This window comes from Taeniopygia guttata, chromosome 13 (assembly GCF_048771995.1).
Source record: "Taeniopygia guttata chromosome 13, bTaeGut7.mat, whole genome shotgun sequence".
NCBI classification, from domain to species: domain Eukaryota; kingdom Metazoa; phylum Chordata; class Aves; order Passeriformes; family Estrildidae; genus Taeniopygia; species Taeniopygia guttata.
This window is the reverse complement of record NC_133038.1, coordinates 16,903-33,003: the sequence shown is the minus strand read 5'-3', so window position 1 is coordinate 33,003 and position 16,101 is coordinate 16,903. Positions and strand designations below refer to the sequence as shown.

The following is a 16,101-nucleotide window of genomic DNA, read 5'->3' as shown; positions in this document are numbered from 1 at the left end:
TTCCCCCACCAGAGACAGTAAATCTAAACCAGAGAGTCAGAACGCAGAAGTGATGACTGATTGTCCCACCACCAGACACTGTAAACTGGAAGCAGTGAGTTGTAACCCCAGAGTGCCGATACCTCCACAACCAGACAGAGCAATCTGCAACAGGTGCAGAAAGCACCTTTAAGATCTATCTCTGGAAACCAAATAACATTTGCTAACTAAACATAAAGTTTAGTTAGCAAGGTATAGGGATTTGCAACAAATCCATTAACTGCCCATAAATCTCGCAGTAGTCTACAAGTTCCATTAGGTTTCTTTGCTGGTAATATAGGAGTATTAAATTCTGATTCACATTCTTTCAGCAATCCTAATGTCAGGAATTTATTGGTTATTTGCTCTATTCATTTTCTGGTTTGCAACCTTAAAGGGTATTGCTTTCTGACTACTGTCCTAACTCCTGTCTGTAGTTCAGTTTTAAAAGGGTCTGCCCATTTTGATCTTGACTGGGTATTGGTATCCCATACTCCTGGGTACACTTGATTCAGTATTTGCTCTAAATAGTTACTATTGTTTGTTGGTCTTGTGTCAATTGTCAGTCCTAATGGTAAAATCAGTTTGTCTTCAGGTACCTTAAATATAATTTTTCCTTCTTTAAGCTCAATTGTGGCTTTTAAATTTTCAAGCAAATCCCTGGCTAGCAGAGATATGGATGAATTAGGTAAATAAAGAAACTGGTGTATTTCCATCTTCTTCCTGATTTTGTATTTAAGTGGTCTCAGGAAGAATGCATTTTCTGGCTGGTCAGTGGCTCTTACTACTTGAATATGTTTTTTATTTTTAGAATCAGTGCTTGATTTAAGACTGAAAGTGTGGCTCCAGTATCTACTAAAAATTCAAATCCTCTATCATTCCATGGCTGTATTTTAACCAGCACGTCTGCTAGGGTAAGATCTGGCGGTCCCCGTCATTCATTATAATCTAGAGTGGCTACAGTAGTTTCTTGTACTTTGTCTGCTAACTCCAGGCACTGGCGTTCCCAGTGTCCTTCTTTCTTACAATATGCACATTGATTTGGCCCCAACTTAATCTGCGGCTGGTTTGAGCCTCCTCTGCCTCTGGTTTTTCTGCCTCTGCCTCGCCCACACCCTCACGCTGGTGCTGATCCAGAGCTGCCAGTATGGCTGTAATGGCTGTAGTGAGTTCTTTCCTCTTTTGTTGGTCCCTATTATTGTACACTTTCCATCCTTCTCCCATGAATGCCTCTGAGCCTCTGTTTACAGGCTCCTTCAGCTTCTGGAGTTTTTGCCCAATATCTGGGCTAGATTGCTCTAACATCAGAGAAACTAACTGTTCCTTTCCCATATCTGACAGGGGATCTAGGGTTGCAAATTTACACTTTTTTTCACCTTCAGTTTGTGTGTTGAGTAGTGAATTTGGATGGGATTTCTTTGACAGGAGGATTTAGGTGTCCCCATGACTACATGGGGAATCAAGTAAAATGCGATGCCCAGTTGGTGTCAAGTCCTTTGTTCCCTAATTCCTGGCCATTCTGACAGTAGGGATTAAGAGCTGTAGTGATGGATTTGCACGCATGGCACTCGTGTTTTCCTTTGCCAGGACTAATGTAGCTCTGGCCAAGATGAGTGAGTTGTTCAGCACCCTCAGATCTGTGCTGCAATACCATGCTGTTGTTGTGGAGGCTTTTAGGGAGATGAGGCGTTTGGTGGTCAGTGACAGCGTCCTCTCCAGCAGGGAGCTGCTGCTGCACAAGTGGAGCCTTGTCAGCAAAGAGCTGCAGCTGCAGGAGGACCTGCAGGCCCTGGCTCAGAAGGACCGAAAGAAAGAATTGCTCAGTAAGTGCTGAAATACTTCAAGCAAGGCATATTTTGTTGTAGCTGTTGCAGGCCAGCAGTTCAAATGAGGCAAACTTCTGTGGAAGTAGCACTAACACCTTATGTCAGACTGATGTAGCTTCAGGGAGGAGGAAAGGAAATGTAAAGGCATTTTTCAGATCTTCCTTGTGGTGATTTTGAACCTTGACACAATTTGAAAGCTTTGGAGAAACACGGTTTATGAAGGGAAAAAGCTTTAAAATGAAACTTAGTGGCAAATATTGAGTTTAGTAAGTTGGTTGGATTTTTTTTTAAAGTGTTTTTTTTTATTTGCTGTGTGCGATTCTATATGGTTGTTTTTTATTTTTGCTTCATTTTTGTGATGAGATAAAAATTGTTAGTGAAAAATGTGTAATGTGTTTTTATTTTTTTTGCTGGTAGTTGGTTCTGTGGTGGAGATTTTTTAGTTTGTGTTACTTGCCTTTTTCCCTTTTTTACTCTCTTTCTTTTTCACTCTAACCCTTCTCATTTTTCACTCTCTTTCTTTTTTCACTGTTTGCCACTGTTTTCCTAGTTTTTTTTTCCTGTCTCTTTTTCTCTCCAACTTCAACTTTTTTTAACCCTTTGTTACTCTCTATTTCTACCTTTATTTCTAACTCTGCTTTCCTTTCTAGCTTTAAAAAACCAGCAGTAAAAACTTCAGGCTCCCTTGGAGTAAAAAAAAAAACAAACAAAAAAACCCAACCAAACCTTTAAATAATTATTTAAAGACAATTATTTACTCCCCTGGAGCCTGAAATTTTCTACTGCTGCACCAGACAGTTTTTCTTCTTTTTCCTAATAGATATAGGGCCCCTAATTAGTGATCCAGCTGGCAAGTAGCAATAGCAATATGCAGCAACCACGGCACCAATACTCCCATCAACCCCACCAGTCGAATAATGATACAAGCAAGAGTTAATCACAGTGAAATGTAAATCTTAAGGGATTTAGAGATTTTAGAGGAGCTAAGATTTTAGTTAGTGACAAGTCTTACTAGAGTTAATTAAAATAAATGAGTAGGCCTTGATAAAGTTAAGAGTTAGTAGTTAACTAGTAATTAATTGATTGCTTGTCAACACAATGTTTAATTAGCTGGGGTTATAATGAAGAATATAGAAACTGACAAATTGCTTTTAGGAACATAAGACAATTGTGGGCCTCCTCTGTTCTGAAACCAATTGAAGACAAGGAATTGGAGTTCTACCAAGAGTTCATTTGTCATATTTGCATTGAAACGGTAGAAAGGCCAGAACGAGGAGGACTTAATTTACTCCCTCATTTTGGTACTCATCCCCATGAAAGGAACCACCGACCCATTTCAAGGAACAAACTTCATGCTTAATAGCTTTTGAAATTATTAGATACGAAGCGAGGAAGGGGATGTACCAAAATGATGAATATGTATTTGTATTTTGGGTATTCAATACTTGTACTGATAAAAGGGCTCTGTAATCACTTGGAAGGCGGGGTGTGGATTTGGGAGCTATCCCACACGCTGCCCGGTGTCGAATAAACACACACTTTCTAACTTTAAACTCTTAGAGAGATTTTGTCCGTCACAGTTGGATATCGGTACTAGATCAATATCCTTTTTTTTTTTTTTTTTAATAAATCAACATCACAAGGATAGAATTACACAAACAGGCGCTCTGCGCCCTCAGCCGCCGGCCGGCAGCGCGCCCACCCCTCGGTCTCGCAGCGCCGCCTGCCGGTGCAATTCGCGCACTGCACACACGCCTCCCTCCGGCCCGCCCCTGTGCTGCGTCACCGCGTGACGTCACCGCGTCGGTGCCCCGACCCCTCCCCTCGCACCGCCCCCAGCGCCTCAGAAAAGACCCCAAGCATTAGCCGCCCCTACAGCCGCCTGTCCGAAATTCCGACACCAATCCCGCACTCCAAAAACAATCTCGCGCGGCGTCCTCCGGTGCGGGTGCACTGGAACAGCACCACGGCACGCAGGGCGTGCGGAGGGCACACAAAAAACCGCCAAAAACCGCCAAAATCGACCCCGTCCCGAAAGCCGCCATCTTTGCCCCATCACGTGACACTTCGGGCGCGGCCATTTTTGAACCAGTCACGTGATGCGATGGTCGCCGCCATATTTGACTCGTCGCATGACGACCTGAGCGCCGCCATATTTGTCCAGTCACGTGATGTAACAGGTGGCGCCATCTTTGCTCCCGTCACGTGATGCATCAGGGGCGCCATCTTATCACCGTCACGTGACGCTATGGGCACCGCCATCTTTGCCTCAGCACGTGAATGCCCTGGGCGCCGCCATCTTTGCCCCGTCACGTGATACCGTGGGCGCCGCCATCTTTACCCTGTGATGTAATACCCCCAGCGCCGCCATCTTTGCCCCCGTCACGTGATGCCGTGGGCGCCGCCATGTTTGCCCTATGATGTAATACCCCCAGCGCCGCCATCTTTGCCCCCGTCACGTGATGCCGTGGGCGCCGCCATTTTCTACGGTTATTGTTATTCAAGTTTAATTTTAGAAGTATTATTATTATTAGATGTATTTGAGGTTAGGGTTGGGTTAGGGTTTGCGTTTAGATTAGGATTTAGGGTTCAGTTTAGGGTAAGGCTTTGAGGCAGGGGCAGCTTGGGCCTGGGACACAACCTTTGTCATTTGGATTTTTTGCAGGCAGCTGCCACCTCAGGGTCGCAGGCCCCCGAGCACAAACAACGGCCCTTTTCCCTGGGTTCCTTATGTAGGTTTGCAGCAGGTGTTTTTCTGCTGCAGCTTTTATCTGTCAGATATGTGGTGCCCCCTCCTACCCTCACCTTCTCCCTTCACCCCTGTTCTTCTCTGTCCCTGTCTCCCCCCTTCACCCCTATCTGTACTTCCAGCCCCCCCCCCATCCTACTCTCTCTACACCCTTCACCCCTCCCCATCCTGCCCCTGCCCCATCCCTCACTCCCCCCACCGCCCACCTGTGTCTCCCTGCAGGACCACATGGGAGCCCAGACTTGTGGGGATAGTGCAGCCTTCACAGCAGGACAACACCAAAATAAAACAGGCAGGGATGACATCTGTGGGCTGCACGGTGTCACAAAGGGACCTGGGGCTGAGGGCAGGGGGCTGGAGGGTGGCACAGAGGGTGGGGGCAGCTGAGAGGCAGAAGGTGTCTGTAGGAGTAAAACGGGGGGCACAGAGATGCTGAGAGGCTGCGGTGGGGAGCTGGAGGGTGACACAAGGAGGCTGAGGAGCAGAAGGGGTCTGTAGGAGTAAAAAGGGGGGCTCCAGGGTGGCACAGAGACACTGAGAGGCTGCACTGGGGGAATGGAGGGTGACACAAGGAGGTTGAGAGGCAGGGGGTGCCTTGAGAACAAAGTGGGGGGTACCTGAGAGTGACAGGTGAACCAGCCCTCACACCACCCTTAACCTCACCCTAAAACCCACCCCTCCCTGGGTGGGGAGTGCACGGTAAAGGTTAGGGGGCCAAGGGACAGTGTCGGGACCTTGGGGTGGCACACAGACATTGTGGGCTGAGGGGCAAAGAGGGGGGACTTGACAAGTGGAGAGCTGACACTGAGGGTTAGGGGTACAAAGGACAGGAGATAGGGTACCGGGAAGGCTTAGGGTACAGCAGCAGCCCTCACCCCAGCCCTAAGCTCACCCCAAGAAGAATCTCTAGAACACCAGTTTTCCCCAACAGCAGCTACAGGCAGTGACCCTAATGCTGGGACAGCCCCAGAACCCTCCCAGCAGCTGCAGGCAGTGACTTTAATTAAAAGGTAGGGATGATGTTTGCTGGCTAGAGAGTGACTGGTAGAGCCTGGGGACTGAGCCACTTTCTTTAGTGGTTTTTTTTTAGTGTTTTTAAAGGATATTTGAGGGGTTTTCTCACAGGAACTTTTGAGGAACTTTCTGAGAACATTTAGGATACTTTTAGGGCTTTTTCAGGGCTTTTAAAAGATTTTTAAGGGTATTTTAAGGGCTTTCTTAGTACTAATTAGAATTTTAAGGGGGTTTTTTTTGTGGGGGTGTTCTTGGGGCTTTTTTAGGACTATTTAAAATTGTTTAGGGCTTTTTTAGGACTATTGGGGGTATGTGGAGGCCTCTTAGGACTCATGTATTTTTAGGTTTTTTGAGGGAAGTTTTATGGATTTTAGGGTCTTATCAGTGTGTTTTAAGGATTTTGGGGCTGTTTTTGGAGCTCTTTTAAGAATACTTTGGGGTTTTTTTAAGGTTCTTTGGGGATTTTTAGGGGTGTTTTAGTTTTTTTTTTTTTTTTTAAGTAGTGTATTTTTATTGTATTTTAAGGGTATTCTGAGGCTATTTTTATGTTTTTGTGGGGGTTTTAAGACATTTTTAAGATGAGGGGTTTTTAGGTCATTTTTATGGTTTTTTAGGGTCTTTTCATGGCATAGAGGCTGAGGGGCAGCTTGAGGGGCACTGTGTGGGCTTGAGGGTGACAGAGGCTGGGAGCTGAGGGAGGAACAGGGGGAAGGGACAGTGGGTGACACAGACAGATGCTGAGGGGGGCAGGGGCAGCTGGAGGGTGACACAGAGAAGCTGGGGGCTGAGGGGCAAAGGAGAGGGATTAAGGGTGGCACACAGGAGCTGAGGGGCAGCTGAGAGGGGGCTTGAGGGGCAAAGGGGGGCTCGAGGGTGACACACAGAGCTTGAGGGCTGGGGGGCAGAGGGAGGGGTTGAGGAGTAAAGGGAGAGGGTTTGAGGGCTGGACAGTCTAGTGGAGATCAGGGCTACAGGGTACAGCTTAGGAGGCAAGTTAGGGTACAGGTGCATCACCCCTCACCCCAGCCCTAACCTCACCCTAAGCAGCCTTTTCCCTTTTCACCCCTAACAACAGCAGCGCAACACAGCAAGCCTCGCAGCGAGACCACACCGGAACACGGCAGCAACCCTCACACCAGGACAACGCCAGAACGCTCAGAGGACAACAGGCCCCGCTGCAAAAAGGTAGGGATGACATCTGTGGGCCAGAGAGCAACTGGAAGGGGCTTGGAGGCTGAGCAGGCTTCCTTGAGTAGTTTTTTTGCAGGACTATTAGGAATATTTAGGGGATATTTGAAGGCTTTTTAGACTTTTCTGGTGTCTTTTAGAGTATTGTTACACCTTCCTAATGGCTATTTTAGAATTCCTTGGTGCATTTTTGGGGTCAGGATGTGGGTCAGACGGGATGCCCGCTGAAAATGCCGAGTACTACTGGAATGCAGTGGAATGCTTTGGGAAGGTGCTGGTGGAGGGCCAGCGGGTCAGGTGTCATGCTGCTGGTCTGAAGGTTGTGAATTCTGAGCAAAGCAAGGTGGTTGTGGTTAGGGTTATATGGTGGCAGATTTCTCAAGGAGAAATCCAGACAGAAAAAATCAAGCCCCAAGCTTTGTACTGTCAGTTTGCAACAGGTATTCGGCATGAAAAAAACCCCCGAGTACTTGGGGGTGGGAGATTCGGACTGGGAGTAATCCTGCACTGTTTTGACATTGAGGAGGCAAAAGGAAACTTGGGACCTGACAACCCAGGGGGGTCACAGGGCCCTGGGAATGAATGAGGGATATCTACATTGCGAAAGCAAATTCAGCAGCCCAGGTCCCTGGTGTCAGTTTGCAGGGCTCCCTTGGGACTGTCAGGGCAGCACAAGTTTGAGGTGGTGGCAGCTTGGGTCCGGGACACATCCTTCAATGTTAGGATTTTCTGCATTCAGCCACATTCGGCCCTTTTCCCTGGGAAAGAAAACTCACCAGTCCAGGTTCCTGATGTCATTTTGCGAGTTGTGCTTGGGATTTTCAAGGCAACCCCTGGTCAACGTGTTAGCGTTCAGGAACACACATAATTACGGGATATGATTATATGCAGGTGCTTTTATTGAGAGCTCTGGGAATCAGGGGTACAGACCCACATCTGACTCCAACACGGCTTTCGAGCTGAATGTATTTTATATTCTATCATTATATAACTTACATATTAATTATTAAACTTACATTGTTCTATTGTATACATTGACATGAGTTTCTCGTGATCTTTCTTAGGTCCCTGACCACAGTTTCTCATAATTATTCTTACGACTAAACAATAATTATATTTAATTACTAAACAATCATCACATCTAACAACTATATCATTTATCATGTACTAGCTACACAGGTGAAGTTCTAGTAAGGTACGAAATCTTCCTGTACTTAGGGTGTTTATTTTCTTTTCAGGGCCTACTAAGCTTAATTTGCCTTTAAACCCTAAATCCCCATGATTTTAAACCCTATTACTATCAGACGTGGGGGCAGCTTGGGTCCAGGACAAATCCTTCTCCATTCAGATTTTCATGGGGCGGCCCTTCTTTCATGGCCCCTGGCTCGTGGACTCTATCACAGGCCCTTTTCTCTGTGAAACATAGCTCACCCTCCCCGGTTCCTGATGTCAGTTTGGAGGAGGTGCTTCTTCCTTCCAGGGCAGGCAGAATTCTTGCTGGCAGCAGTTTTGCTCCAGGATAAATCCCGTGCCATTCAGAACGAGACGTAGGAAATCACTCGGAGCCACAGGCCTCGTGACCCGACCTCTGCCATTTTTCCCTGTAAAACCAGCCTCACCCTCCCCGTGTGTCAATGTCTGTTCACTGGAGGCGTGCTGCTCTCCAAGGGCAGCAAGAGTTCCTGGTGTTGGCAGATGCGGTCTCTGAGAAATCGTTCACCCTTTACAATTGCGGAAGCACAATTCCTGTTTGGCCAGGGGCACACATAGAGGAAAGACTGTTAATTATCTTGGAAATGAAAGTTTGGCACCCCATTGTTTAAGGGTTAGACAAAGGGCTGCGTAGGGGAGGGATCACCCTGCAGGACCTTTCTTCACCTCATCCCCCACTCTTAGGTGTAGCAGCTCCCCACTTAACGAGCTGTTTTCAGTGCAGCTACCTGGGCACACCTGCACAGGGAGCTGCTAATCCAGAGGGGCTAACAGGGGTATCCCAAGTGTCCCTCCAGGAACTACGGTCGGAACATCCAGCAGGGACCGGGGAGCAGCCGGACCCACTTGAGCACGAAGCATCCCTTTGAGAAAATGCCGAGGGAAGAGACCTCTTGCCAAGGGGCAGCACCCGAGTCGGCTGGGCAACATGTGGGGTTCCATGGGAGAGCTTTCAACTTTCCCCTTTTATTGCGTCAGTCCCTCCCTAGAACCCCCAGACCTTCCACAGCACTCCCAGAAAAGACAGGGATTATGAAGAGAGAAGGGGTTTAAATTATGGGGATACCCAACTTATCTAGATATGCTGCCTAAAAACAAAGTTTTATTTCTTACCAGTTTTCTTGCCCTTTTGCTCCAAGTAGATGTAGCACAAAAGAAAGCTCTGGCATTTCCCTGAAGAGTTTTCTTCTATATCCAGCCCTTTATTCCCCTTGAATTCAAATCAGAGGAGCCAAACAGCCAGAGATTCTCTGAAGGCTTTTATACCCGGTGGGGTTTGCCCCCTCCCTTTTCCTGGGTGTCATGGGAATGAGAGGCGGGCCCAATCAGGGGTATATTAACCCCAGGCTTTGCCAAGGGGCTTCATTCCCTCTCTGGGATCCACTGGGGTAAGAGCTCTCCTCTCATTTTGGTGAAGAGGCTCTTTCAGCTTAGCTTGTTCTCTGTAGGTGCTTTTGGGCTTCTAATGTAACAGAGGCTTTGAAGATACTGTGAAGAAAACAACACTGAACACAGGGAGTATTTAATTTCATGATTTGGGGTTGTGCATTCAGGGGTGGTGAAGTGCTTCTGTAATCTCTGACATTTTTTGGTTTGTTTTTTTGTTTTTGTTTAGGAGGAGTGCAACTTCCTGTAATTCCAGGTTGTGTCGAGTACAACATTTTTTCAGCAGAGTGATCATGTTCCAAAAGGGATCTGCCCTGTGTCAAAGATGATGTCTGAGATTGAGGTTTCAGGTGAGTTGAGGATTGGGACTAGGAGTGGGAGAGTGAGCAAGGTACCCAGTTAAGAGTTATTGTGGCGGGGTTTTGCAGGCAGTAGGGTGAGAAATGGTGTCTATTTGCAAGGCTTTTCACAAGCATAGCAGAGGCATCTGTGTGTCATACAGCACACAAGCTCATCCACTGAACTCACAGAAATGCCATGTAACTTTGCCTCTCTAAACCAGGTGCTACTCCTAATAACAGCCAAACCTTAGACTAGGGATGGAGCTGGAGACTTGAGCACCCAGGCACACTCAGGAGAGGATAAGTATCTGACTTGCTGGGATTTGGCCCACATAACACTAAACTCAACCATTTATTTTCCTGTTCTTTATTCTAGCTGACTAAGAGGCTAACAGGAGATCCCTTCCGAGGCAGACTCATTTCAGGTCCAACGTGGATTCACATTTCCAGTCATACAAAAGATAAGTCAGGGCTGCGGCCTGGGGATGGGAGTAGTGGCCCCCTTCTGCACCCAATGGGGATTTGAAGCCCCAGATATATGACAGATAAGTCAAGAGGTACAACCCACAGAGGGGATGGAAGAGAGGTGCCAGGTTGAGACTCCCCAGGAGGGGTTTTTGAGTTCGTTTTAGAGATGAGGATGTCCAAGAAGTGTCTACTTAGGCCAGCTAAAGGAAAAGTGTCTGTTTTGATCACAGTGCTGAGGTGCGCAGGGCAGAGCAGTTCTGGTGTGTGTCCTGTCACTTGTCTCTGGTGCACTCTGTGTTCTTTGGGTCTCTCGGTCCTTTCTTCTCATCAAAAGCTCTCTCTCCCTGGCCTGTCCCCTTGTTTTTCATGTCCTGTCCAGTGTCACAGGTGTCTGCACATATTTGTCCTAGAGCTGCTCTGCCCTGCTGCTTAGCCTGCAATAGCACAAGTCCTGGGGACTTGAAATTAGTAATGCAGGGTGTAGCTGGGCTCTAGATTGTGTTAGGAGATTGACATAACATGTTTGGTGGTGTTAAGTTTTCTTGCACCTGTTTGATACTAGTCCTAACTTCCTTTCAGATGCAAACATTTCAAGTCTGTGGCAGAGGGCCCCAGTCCTTGCTGAGGAACTTCCCATGAGCAGGTCAGTCATTGTTTACATTTACAGGGGAAGTCTAAATGGTGACTCTGTTACAGCCCTGTTCTGTGCCTTTATTTTTAGGAGGTCCAGGCAGATAGCAGCAGTAAAGGCCTAGTGTGCCAGGTGAGCAGTGGACAGAAGCAGTTTTTCTCACTCAGGTTTCAGTTTTTTGTGACACTGTAAACATCCTTTCTTGTTTTTGCGCTTTAGGGAATCCATTGGGAGTATGCCAAGCCCCTGTCACCAGCTGGCTGATGGACTGGGTTTCCTGCACTTATGAGCCCTCTGGAAGTATTACAGGACCCTGTGATGAAGCCTTCCGATTTTGCATTTCAAGGTCCCATCCTGGTAGCCCAGAGCAGTGGCCAAGGAGTTGTGGTGAGTTGGGGGAGGTAGGGAGGAGGAGTGAGAGTCCCCTCGAGTTTCAGCATTGTGTCCCCTTAGCCTAGGTGTACCCTGCAATGATGGCGTCAGAATCCAACCACACCCGGAGCGTGCAGGCCAAGAACCCGGGCATTCTGAGGAGGATGGTGAGTAGCAAAATTATCAGGTTTTGGCCAATGTGCTGTTAAGGCTGTGCACCGATGTTTGGTTTTCTTTCTCTTGGCAGGCCAAGAGGTGACAGCTGGAACTTACCAGACAGGCAGATGGCCTTCTTCTGCAGCCAACAGGGATTTGCATCCCCAGATATGTGCAAGATAAGTCAAGGGCTACAACCCACAGAGGGGATGGAAGAGAGGTGCCAGGTTGGGACTCCCCAGGAGGGGTTTTTAGTCAGTTTTGGAGATGGGGATGTTGAAGAAGAGTCTCCTAAGCCCACCTAAATGCAAAGTGTCTGTTTTGATCTCAGTGCTGAGGTGTGCAGGGCAGAGCAGTTCCGGTGTGTGTCCTGTCACTTGTCTCTGGTGCACTCTCTGTTCTTTGGGTCTCAGTCCTTTCTTCTCATCAAAAGCTCTCCCTCCCTGCTCTGTCTCCTGGTTTGTCATGTCCTGTCCTGTGTCACGGGTGTCTGCACATATTTGTACCGGACCTGCTCTGCCCTGCTGCATAGCCTGTAATAGCACAAGTCCTGGGGACTTGAAATTAGTAATGCAGGGTGTAGCTGGGCTCTAGATTGTGTTAGGAGATTGACATAACATGTTTGGTACTGTTGTCCTGCAGCGGTTTGACATTAGTCCTAACTTCCTTTCAGATGCAGACATTTCAAGTCTGTGGCGGAGGGCCCCAGTCCTTGCTGAGGAACTTCCCATGAGCAGGTCAGTCATTGTTTACATTTACAGGGGAAGTCTAAATGGTGACTCTGTTACAGCCCTGTTCTGTGCCTTTATTTTTAGGAGGTCCAGACGGATAGCAGCAGTCAAAGCCCAGTGTGCCAGGTGAGCAGTGGACAGAAGCAGTTGTTCTTGATAAGGTTTCAGTTTTTGTTGCAGCTGTAAGCATCCATTCTTGTCTCTGTGCTTTAGGGAATCGACTTGGAGTGCACATACCTCTGTCAGCAACTGGCTGATGGACCAGGTTTCCTGCACTTGTGATCTCGGTGGAAGTATTCCAGGACCCTGTGATGAAACCTTCCAATTTTGTATTTCATGGTCCCATCCTGGTAGCCCAGAGCAGTGGCCAAGGAATTGCAGTAAGTCAGGGAGGTAGGGAGGAGGAGTGAGAGTCCACTTGAGTTTCAGCAATGCCATGTCGCCTTGTCTCCATTTAACCTAGGTGTACCCTGCAATGATGGCATCAGAATCCAAGCACGCCCAAAGTTTACTGGCCCAGAACACGGGCATTCTGAGGAGAATGGTGAGTAGCAGAATTATCAGGTTTTGGCCAATGTGCTGTTAAGACTGTGCACTGATGTTTGGTTTTCTTCCTGTTGGCAGACCAAGAGGTGACAGCTGGAACTTACCAGACAGGCAGATGGCGTCCTTCTGCAGCCAACAGGGATTTGCATCCTCAGAATGCATGCAAGATAAGTTGAGGGTTACGACCCACAGAGGGGATGGAAGTGGGGTGGTGGGTTGGGACTTTCTAGAAGGGGTTTTTGTGTCTGTTTTAGAGATGGGGATGTCCAAGAAGCGTCTCCTATAGTCCACCTAAAGGGAAAGTGTTTCTTTTGATCTCAGTGCTGAGGTGCACAGGGCAGAGCAGTTCCGGTGTGTGTCCTGTCACTTGTGTCTGGTGCACTCTTGGTTGTTTGGGTCTCTTGGTCTTTGCAGACCTTCTTGTGCAAATCTCTCTCTCCCTCTCCTGTCCTGTCGTTTGTCACGTCCTGTCCTGCATCACGGGTGCCTGCACGTATTTCTCCCGGAGCTGCTCTGCCCTGCTGCATAGCCTGTAATAGCCCAATTCCTGGGGACTTGAAATTTGTAATGCAGGGTGTAGTTGGGCTCTAGATTGTTTTAGGAGCTTGACATAACATGTTTGGTGCTGTTAAGTTGTCCTGCAGCCCTTTGACACTAGTCCTAACTTCTTTTCAGATGCAGACAGTTCAAATCAGTGGCAGAGGGCCCCAGCCTGGGGGCGGTTGTTGCCATGAGCAGGGTATTGTTTGTATTTGCAGGCAGAGCTGAAATGGTGACTGTGTTACAGCAGTGTTCTTTGCCTTTAATTTTAGGAGGTCCAGGCAGATAGCAGCAGTCAAGGCCAAGTGTCCAAGGTGAGCAGTGGACAGAAGCAGTTGTTTTTACTCGGCTTTCAGTTTTTGGTGCAACTGTAAGCATCCATCCTCATTTTTGTGCTTTAGGGAATCGGCTCGGAGTACGCATACCTCTGTCACCAACTGGCTGATGGACCAGGTTTCATGCACTTGTGATCTCGCTGGAAGTATTACAGGACCCTGTGACGGAGCCTTCCAATTTTGCATTTCAAGGTCTCATCTGGGTAGTCCCGAGGAATGGCTGGGGAATTGCAGTGAGTTGGGGGAGGTAGGGAGGAGGAGTGAGAGTCCACTTGAGTTTCAGCAATGCCATGTCGCCTTGTCTCCATTTAACCTAGGTGTACCCTGCAATGATGGCATCAGAATCCAAGCAGACCCGAAGCGTGCAGGTCAAGAACCCAGGCATTCTGAGGAGAATGGTGAGTAGCAGAACTATCTTGTTTTGGCCAATGTGCTGTTAAGACTGTGCACTGATGTTTGGTTTTCTTCCTGTTGGCAGACCAAGAGGTGACAGCTGGAACTTACCAGACAGGCAGATGGCGTCCTTCTGCAGCCAACAGGGATTTGCATCCCCAGAATGCATGCAAGATAAGTTGAGGGTTACGACCCACAGAGGGGATGGAAGTGGGGTGGTGGGTTGGGACTTTCTAGAAGGGGTTTTTGTGTCTGTTTTAGAGATGGGGATGTCCAAGAAGCGTCTCCTATAGTCCACCTAAAGGGAAAGTGTTTCTTTTGATCTCAGTGCTGAGGTGCACAGGGCAGAGCAGTTCCGGTGTGTGTCCTGTCACTTGTGTCTGGTGCACTCTTGGTTGTTTGGGTCTCTTGGTCTTTGCAGACCTTCTTGTGCAAATCTCTCTCTCCCTCTCCTGTCCTGTCGTTTGTCACGTCCTGTCCTGCATCACGGGTGCCTGCACGTATTTCTCCCGGAGCTGCTCTGCCCTGCTGCATAGCCTGTAATAGCCCAATTCCTGGGGACTTGAAATTTGTAATGCAGGGTGTAGTTGGGCTCTAGATTGTTTTAGGAGCTTGACATAACATGTTTGGTGCTGTTAAGTTGTCCTGCAGCCCTTTGACACTAGTCCTAACTTCTTTTCAGATGCAGACAGTTCAAATCAGTGGCAGAGGGCCCCAGCCTGGGGGCGGTTGTTGCCATGAGCAGGGTATTGTTTGTATTTGCAGGCAGAGCTGAAATGGTGACTGTGTTACAGCAGTGTTCTTTGCCTTTAATTTTAGGAGGTCCAGGCAGATAGCAGCAGTCAAGGCCAAGTGTCCAAGGTGAGCAGTGGACAGAAGCAGTTGTTTTTACTCAGCTTTCAGTTTTTGGTGCAACTGTAAGCATCCATCCTCATTTTTGTGCTTTAGGGAATCGGCTCGGAGTACGCATACCTCTGTCACCAACTGGCTGATGGACCAGGTTTCATGCACTTGTGATCTCGCTGGAAGTATTACAGGACCCTGTGACAGAGCCTTCCAATTTTGCATTTCAAGGTCTCATCTGGGTAGTCCCGAGGAATGGCTGGGGAATTGCAGTGAGTTGGGGGAGGTAGGGAGGAGGAGTGAGAGTCCACTTGAGTTTCAGCAATGCCATGTCGCCTTGTCTCCATTTAACCTAGGTGTACCCTGCAATGATGGCATCAGAATCCAAGCACGCCCAAAGTTTACTGGCCCAGAACACGGGCATTCTGAGGAGAATGGTGAGTAGCAGAATTATCAGGTTTTGGCCAATGTGCTGTTAAGACTGTGCACTGATGTTTGGTTTTCTTCCTGTTGGCAGACCAAGAGGTGACAGCTGGAACTTACCAGACAGGCAGATGGCGTCCTTCTGCAGCCAACAGGGATTTGCATCCCCAGAATGCATGCAAGATAAGTTGAGGGTTACGACCCACAGAGGGGATGGAAGTGGGGTGGTGGGTTGGGACTTTCTAGAAGGGGTTTTTGTGTCTGTTTTAGAGATGGGGATGTCCAAGAAGCGTCTCCTATAGTCCACCTAAAGGGAAAGTGTTTCTTTTGATCTCAGTGCTGAGGTGCACAGGGCAGAGCAGTTCCGATGTGTGTCCTGTCACTTGTGTCTGGTGCACTCTTGGTTGTTTGGGTCTCTTGGTCTTTGCAGACCTTCTTGTGCAAACCTCTCTCTCCCTCTCCTGTCCTGTCGTTTGTCACGTCCTGTCCTGCATCACGGGTGCCTGCACGTATTTCTCCCGGAGCTGCTCTGCCCTGCTGCATAGCCTGTAATAGCCCAATTCCTGGGGACTTGAAATTTGTAATGCAGGGTGTAGTTGGGCTCTAGATTGTTTTAGGAGCTTGACATAACATGTTTGGTGCTGTTAAGTTGTCCTGCAGCCCTTTGACACTAGTCCTAACTTCTTTTCAGATGCAGACAGTTCAAATCAGTGGCAGAGGGCCCCAGCCTGGGGGCGGTTGTTGCCATGAGCAGGGTATTGTTTGTATTTGCAGGCAGAGCTGAAATGGTGACTGTGTTACAGCAGTGTTCTTTGCCTTTAATTTTAGGAGGTCCAGGCAGATAGCAGCAGTCAAGGCCAAGTGTCCAAGGTGAGCAGTGGACAGAAGCAGTTGTTTTTACTCGTCTTTCAGTTTTTGGTGCAACTGTA

The 16,101-nt window shown here is 48.0% G+C and overlaps 1 long non-coding RNA gene across 1 annotated transcript; it reads left to right on the top strand.

Annotated features, from left to right (window-relative positions):
- The first annotated feature begins 11,997 nt into the window (after positions 1–11,997).
- LOC116808840 (uncharacterized) lies at positions 11,998–12,429 on the top strand. The gene is made up of 3 exons (XR_005981838.2): positions 11,998–12,098; positions 12,177–12,218; positions 12,306–12,429. It is a non-coding gene; the product is annotated as an uncharacterized lncRNA (long non-coding RNA).
- Positions 12,430–16,101: the final 3,672 nt, after the last annotated feature.